Consider the following 7,815-nt stretch of genomic DNA (forward strand, 5'->3'; position numbering starts at 1 on the left):
TTGTTTTGTTTTGTTTTGCTTTGCTTTGCTTTGTTTTGTTCTTTTGACAGCCTATCACTAGCCAGGAAGTCGCCATATAGCCCAGACAGGTTGACCAGTAAGCCCCAGAGATTGGCCTGTCTCTGCCTCCCAAGTGCTGGGATTACAGGCATCTTTACCTGGATTCTAGGGATATAACTCTGGTCCTCAGTGACTTAACTGCCTCCTAAGCCCTGAACTACAGCTTCTCCTAGGTCTGTGGTCAACATGCCACACAAATGATGGCAAAGCTCAGTCTGACCTGCAACAGCACTGGGACAAGGCTTTAACCCGGAGTTGCCTACCAGCATAACAGGGAAAAAAGGTCAGTATACTCAGCTGTGGGTGGGGAAACTCACAGCTAATCTCGTGGCCCACCCCTTCCCATCCTTGTCATACCTATCAGTGTTGTCATCCATGGCAATGTGGACATAGCTAAGAGATGTGCCTGGACCACCTCACCCTAGAGTCCTCTCCACCTTGCCCAAGTTTTCTTTTACACCATGATTGACAACACACAGACCTGAGTTCCAGACAAACCTGAGACCTTGCCTGTTGTAGCAGAGGCCTGGCCAGAGCCTTGGGGTAACAACAGGATCACCACAATCCTACCTAGCAGACTAGGTGGGGTGGAAGGTGAGGCTATGTAGTTATAGCTGTAAAACAGAAAGCATAGGCAGCCACCAGACCTCTCCCCATTGGATTAGAGACCACAGTGACAGAAGTCCCCAACAAGCAGTCTCTGGGGGCAGGAGGCCAGTTACACTGACTTAGCCCCCTACACTCACTGGTTGAATTAGTCACTTGGTATGCCCATTGTGGAAGGAAACTCATGGCCTCTCAGGTTCCACCATGTTCAGTTTTGCCTCTCAGCCATGAAGGTTACATGTTGGATGGTATATGCAGCAAAGAACATAGTAAAAACACACAGTATTTCCTATGAAAATACAACAAACATGCCCACCAATAGTTCACATAGCCACTAGCTAAAAGTGCCTTGCCCTGCACTGGACAGACCAGGCTATACATTAAACCTGGGCATGAGTACATCCCCCCCCCCAAAAGGATGAACCTTTAGTTGAGGTTAGTGTTTCTCTTTTCTTTTTAACATTCATTTATTTATTTGGGATGAGGGGACAAAGGACATGCACAGGTCATGCCACGTAGGTGAAAACCAAAGGTCGGTTCTCTCTTTCCACCAGAAGGGACCAGGCTCCTTCTCCTGACATCTCAACCACCAGGAAGCTGTTTCTCTAAACAAGCCTTGCTTACTGTCCTGACCACTGATTGCAGCATGCTTGTGGGGCTAAGCTTGCACACCAGCACACTGTCCGGGATATGGGATCCAGGGTCCGGATAAACATGAATGGAAAGACAGAAGCCCCCAGGGGCATGACACCACAGTGTCCTGTCTGTGACAATTCCAGACACCTCACACCATCTGGATTCTGTTGACCCAGTTGGACCTGCCCAGAATTGTAGCATCTGGACACCATCTGCCCTGCCTTGCACTGGGCCCTGTAACTATTCTACCCCAAACTTGCCACTTTAGGATTTCTACAAAAAATGCAAATGTGATCCCTGTGTAAAATTCTCTAGAACAGGGGGGGGGGTGGGGGAGAGAAGGGGGTGTGGCTAGAGAGATGGCTCAGCATCTAAGAGCAGAGGACCAGGGTTTGATTCCTGGCTCCCACATAGAGAATCACATCCTCAGGTGGATGTTCTTATCTGGGCTCTGTGGACACCAGGCAGGCACATTGTTAGCATTCCCTCTACACTCTGCCCAATAGTCACCTAGCAACAGCCAGATAGGCCTGGCTTGCTATAAAAGGGACTGTTTGGCCTCTCCTCTCTCTGACTCTCTGCCCCTTTTCTCTCTCTGACCCCCTTCTCCCTCTCTCCCCTTCCCCATCCCCTGTCTCTCTCCATGTGCTCCTGGTGAGCCTCTTCTCTCTCTCTCTCTCTCTCTCTCTCCACCCCCCCTTCTCAACTCCCCGTCCAATGCCCCTAAATAAACTCTATTCTAGTCTAGACCTGTCCATTTTATGGCCGGTACCTTGAGGGGGGAGGGATGCCTCAGCATGGACCCGCTGAGGTACCCCCTCAAGCGGGTACACACCATACCACGATCTATGAAACATATCCTTGGTTTTATAAAACATATTATACATGACACAAAGGCATATATGGAGGCAAAACATAAATTGTATCAATCCCACTTCCTCTTCTCACTCATTCCAGATGGCTTCAGTAGACAGAAGAGATGCGAGACCCACCAGTACTTTCTCTCTTCCCATTCACTCAACCACTTTCACAATGCCTGCCACCCTGTGTTCCATACTTCGACTCTCTGCCATGAATGACCCCCAAAGCCCATGTGCTGGAGACTTGATCCTCAGCCTACTGAGATGCTGAACACTGTCATGAACAGTGATGTGACTTTAAGAGTCTGAGCAGGGCTGGAGAGATGGCTCAGCAGTTAAGAGCACTGACTGCTCTTCCGGAGGTCCTGAGTTCAAATCCCAGCAACCATATGGTGGCTCACAACCATCTGTAATGAGATCAGATGCCCTCTTCTGGTGTGTCTAAAGACAGATACAGTGTATTTACATATAATAAATAAATAAATCTTAAAAAAAAAAAAAGAGTCTGAGCCAGGTTCCCTGCAAGGAAGTTAGGTCATCCTACTGGTTATTGGGACTCCAGCTTTTCTTTTTATCTCTTCTGCTTTCCACCTGAGGCCAAATGCTTTGATTCACCATGTGTCCCCAACTTGTCACAGGCCCAAAGCAACAAGACCAAACAACCATAGGCTGAGACTCCAAAATCTAGGACACAAATCCATTCCCTAAAGTAAGTATGGTGGCTTTGTGCAACAGAGCAAAGCTTTCTTCCTTACACTATCTCAGGTATTTGTCGAAGTGACTGAAAGCTAACTGGCATGGTGGCCTGCGATCTGGAAGGTCTAGGCGGGGTTATTGTCTTTTGGAGGCTGGGTACCTAGCTCCTAGGAGTCTCTAGATGATGCTTGACAAGCAGATGGTAAGTTAGCGAACAAACAGAATTCAGCCTACCTGCACAACACATTTGCTGAGGATAAAACAAACCCCAATTAACGCAGTAAGTGACATTTTGTCGTCTCTATTTAAGGACACACAAAATAATTAGAGCTTAATATATGGAGGACTCGGAGTGTGAAGCCGGATGTAATCAAATGTCAATACACAGAAACCTAGGGAGAAGATGTAATAACAAGCCCTGCTGGGAAGAGACATCAAGACTGGCTTCCCTGGAAGGGGATGCCATAATCAGGGTACCACAGCTGGGACCCACACTGAGAAGCATTAGGAGGCATGATGGAAACTGGGAAAAGTAAGGGTTGAGCAGGCAAGTGACCAGTGGCCCTCGGCAGAGCTGTGCCTACTGAAAACCTGCTCTATGCTGGGCATCTTCCATCACATACTCCAGAGACAAACACCATCATCATCTCTAGCATCTGTGGACGTGGAGAGTGGTCCTGGCAGGGACATAATTTGCACAAGGTCTCAAGCCTGGATCTGTCTAGATCTAAGGTATGCACGTTTGCATTCTCTGGTCAGGGGAGTTGGCCTCATCTTCCTTCATTCGTAAGTTCACAGTGCTCCATCCACTCACTATACCAGCCCCTCTGCTGTTCTATGGCCAACCACCAATCAGCCACACTCGAAAGCCATGCCTCCCTCTTCCATGTCCAGGCAGAGGTGAGAGGCTGCCAAAAGATGGCAAAGGGATCCCACTGGGAGTAGCCTTTGTCCCACGGATGTAGGAGACAGGAGAGAGTGGGAGGGGTTCCTGATGAAGGTCCTTCATCTTCTTCCTTTCTGGCTCAACAACACCAATGGCTTGGATCCAATCCCTGAGACTTACACAGTAGAAGGAGAGAGTAGATTCCCAGAAGTCATCCTCTGACATCCACAGGTACTCTGTGTCACACAAATGTAACTTCAAAAAAATAAGAGACAAAATACTAAAAGATAGCCCAAACTAGACTTTAACTAGACCCTGGTACTCCAATGTCCCAATCTCTTTGTATACCAAAGCTCTCGTTGCTTAATGGGCCTTACAGAAGTTTCCCTATAAGGCACAGTTTCTTTCCATGGACTTTTGTTGAGACTTCCAGCCATCTTTTGAGACGTGCAGTTTAATTTTGACAATACAAAACACAACTTTCACTTTAAAGAGAAAAAGAGGTAGTTTGTTTTGGAGCCAGATAGGAGTGGTCAGGCATCCTGGTTTTAGAATGCCTGTCTTGTGTTTCAGAGGGGAGACCCATCCATAGTGGGGGCGGAGAGCTGAGGCCACCTCCAGACCTTTGCTCAGGCCCGGTGCTGCCACACTGCCATTTATTTTGGCTTCCTAGAAAGAAGACCTGAGGGGCTGAAGGGATGGCTCAGTGGTTAAGAACACTGACTGCTCTTCCAGGGGTCCTAAGTTCAATTCCCAGCAACCATATGGTGGCTCACAACCATCTATAATGGGATCCAATGTCCTCTTCTGGTGTGTCTGAAGACAGCTACAGTGTACTCACCATATACATAAACTAAATAAAATAATTAAAAAAAAAAAAAAGAAAGAAGACCTGAGACCTGAGCTTCATATTTCAAAATATACTTGTTATTAAGACACTAGTACAAGTGATATTTGTGTGAGGAAAGTGAGTCTGTCCCTGTAAATAAATTCTGCAGTCTAACTGCACCTTCCACAATCAAGCCAACCCAGGGGTGGAGCTCTAAAGGATCCAGCTATGGCAACAGTCTCTAAAGCATCTATACAACCAGTCCATACGTCAGAAAAGACCAAGCAGGGCCCAAGTCTGTGCCGGCCCCATTCCCTCAAACTCTCCCCCAAGCAAGTCTGTGATGACTTCTGGACAGAACAAACAACAACCTCAGAGGACAGATGCCCAAGGTCCCTGTGTCCTGTCTTACTCATGAAGTAGTCCATGGTGGATAGTTGCAAATGTGAACACATATATCTATGATGTAAAGGATAAAGACACTACACAAGCCTTGGTATGGAATCATAAACCTTCTGGCTACCTACATCTCAGCCTAGACAAGTCAAACGAAGCCTGAGTCCCTGGGATACACATCTCATCCCAAGACCATCTGTGCACCATAGAACATGTCCAGGTACTTCATGCAAAGTCCTAAGACTCTGCTCCAGCACTGCCCTGCTTCTGTAGTAAGGAACAAAGTATGTGTTTGGGATACGGATCCTTGGCAACCTTGGGCTAGGGGTTTGTCTAGCTGGAGGAAGCCCTCTGCTCCTCACACTCCCAAGGACCCTCCCTCTCTATAGGCCACAGTACCACCTCCCATAGTGAAGTCAACTAGACCCTCCCTATAGCCCCAGGACACCTGGAACTACCCTTGTATATTAGAGCTGAAAGATGCCAGGTCCTGTCAGGGGCAAAGCGGTGGATGGTCTTGTTGTCAGCTGTTCACCTGGCTGAGCCCTGGGGTTCAGCTAAGCCAAGCTGCCCATCATGAAAACAGGCTGTCTCGCACTGAACATCAGAGAGGGGGGCCCAGCCACTTCCTGATGCATTATTTATCAGGAACACATTAACCATTAACCGTGGTGACATCACAGGCATTTGAAGGTAATTTGTGGAAAGTATTGTTAGTGCAATTGATTTGCAAATTCTTTGACAGGGACAACCAAGCACCAAGCAGGCGGAGAGGCGAAATGGAAACCTTTTTTTTTTTTTTTTTTTAATGTATTTGGGGATAATTGATTGAAAGCTAAGCTGTGTAGCCAGTGAGAAAATGAGATTATGCTCTCTGTTATGCAAAGAAATTGTATATTCTGCAAAACAGCAAGATGAAGAGCTGCCAGGGCAGGCAGCTGGGAGGCAGGCACCGGCTCCATCTTAGGAGCAAAAGAGGGTGACAATATCTTTCTCTCCAATTTGAAATCAGTGGATCCGAGCACAGCATAAACCAGGAATGGCGGCACACAGCTGCAGTTTCCAGAACTCAGAAGATAAAGGCAGGGGGATTAAGAGCTCAAGCTTATCTTTAGCAACTTAGCAAACATGAGGCTAGCCTGGGCTACATGAGACCCTGCCTCAAAAGAATTGACATCCTCATAACTCCCCCTGTTTTATGCTCTTTTTCCTGCTCCATCTGAACCCCATAGAATCTGAGCGTCAGTCAGACTTCACACACACACACACACACACACACACACACACACACACACCACCTCTCTAGAATTACTGAGTCTTGAGACCTTCCACCACAACTCTCCAAGGTGTATCAAGGACCAGGATGTCCTATGGATGCAGATGGATGGGGACTCCCCGACCCTACACTTCTCTCGACTCTTACCATCCTTGAGTAGGTCCCAGTCAGTACCCTAACTACCCACAGTACAGCATACTGTTACCTGTTACAAAGGTGGGTCAGAGTTTTGGGGTACCCACTAAAAAAGATTTCCAGGTTTTGTGTTCCAGTGCCAGGAATTGGATGGGGGAGGCAGATAGATAATGATGAGACTTTATTTAGGAATGTATTAGAGAAAATGTATTAAGAAAAAAAGCCAGGTGGTGAGCAAGATGGCAGAGACTGGAGATACCAAGAGGAGAGTCTGTTACCACTATGACAGGGATGTTGGAAACTCTTATTATGGACAAGACCACTCAGTGAAGCCTCATTAAATCTGCATGACACAATTTACTACTCAACTATGGTCTCTACAGAAAAATAGAAATCTATCGCCCTTACCAAAGCCAGTGCTGAGGAGATGACCAAGTACCACAGTGATGACTACATTGAATTCTTGCGTTCTAGTCTCCCAGATAACATGTCTGAATACAGCAAGCAGATGCAGAGATTCAACGTTAGTGAGGACTGTCCGGTACTTGATGAATTGTTTGACTTTAGTCAGTTGTCGACTGGTGGCTGCTCTCTGGCAAATGCTATGAAACATAATAAGTAGCAGACAGACATTGCTGTGAATTGGATTGGGGGCCTGCGTTGTACAAAGAAATCTGAAGCATCTGGCTTCTGTTACATCAGTGATATCGTCTTGGCCACCCTGGAACTGCTGAATTATCACCAGAGGGTGTTGTATATAGACATCGATATTCACCATGGCAATGGCATGGAAGAGACCTTCTATACCACAGATTGGGTCATGACTGTGTCCCTTCATAAATAGTGAGAGTACTTTCCAGGAACTGGGAGGTATGGGATGTTAGGACTGACAAAGGCAAGTACTGTGCTGTTAACTACCCACTCTGAGGTGGGATAGATGTTGGGTCCTACAAAGCCATCTTCAAGCCAGTCATATCCAAAGTAATGGAGATGGTCCAGCTTAATTTAGCAGTGGTCTTACAGTGTGGCTCAGATTCCCTGTCTGGGGATCGGTTAAGTTGCTTCAAAGGGCATGCCAAGGGTGTGGAGTTCGTCAAGAGCTTCAACTTGCCCATTCTAATGCTGGGGAGAGGTGGTTCTATCATATGTGATATTGTAATATCGCTGTAATATTGCTGGTGAGAGAGAGAGAGTAGACAGCCAGCCTGCAGAGAAGGGCAGCTGGCCAGCACAGGGCTGAATGCTGAATAGAGCAGAAACAGAGAACAGGTGGTCAGCTCAAAGCTGCTTCCTGAGGCAGGTAGGTGGCCAGGCAGAAGAGTGGAGCAACTGCCTGCTTAACTGCAGGTTACCGTTTCCTGTGAGGACCACAGCACAAAGGACTTCGCTAGTGCAGGTTGAACCTGACCTGCATGGAAAATTCTGCTGCTCTGCC

At 47.2% G+C, this 7,815-nt stretch overlaps 1 pseudogene; it reads left to right on the top strand.

Moving 5' to 3' along the window:
- Positions 1-6,619: 6,619 nt before the first annotated feature.
- On the top strand, positions 6,620-7,550 carry LOC110288555 (histone deacetylase 1 pseudogene; annotated as a pseudogene).
- The last annotated feature ends 265 nt before the right edge of the window (positions 7,551-7,815 follow it).

The sequence above is a fragment of the Mus caroli genome, unplaced genomic scaffold, assembly GCF_978045245.1.
Source record: "Mus caroli unplaced genomic scaffold, Mus_caroli_1 scaffold_1, whole genome shotgun sequence".
In the NCBI taxonomy this organism is placed as follows: domain Eukaryota; kingdom Metazoa; phylum Chordata; class Mammalia; order Rodentia; family Muridae; genus Mus; species Mus caroli.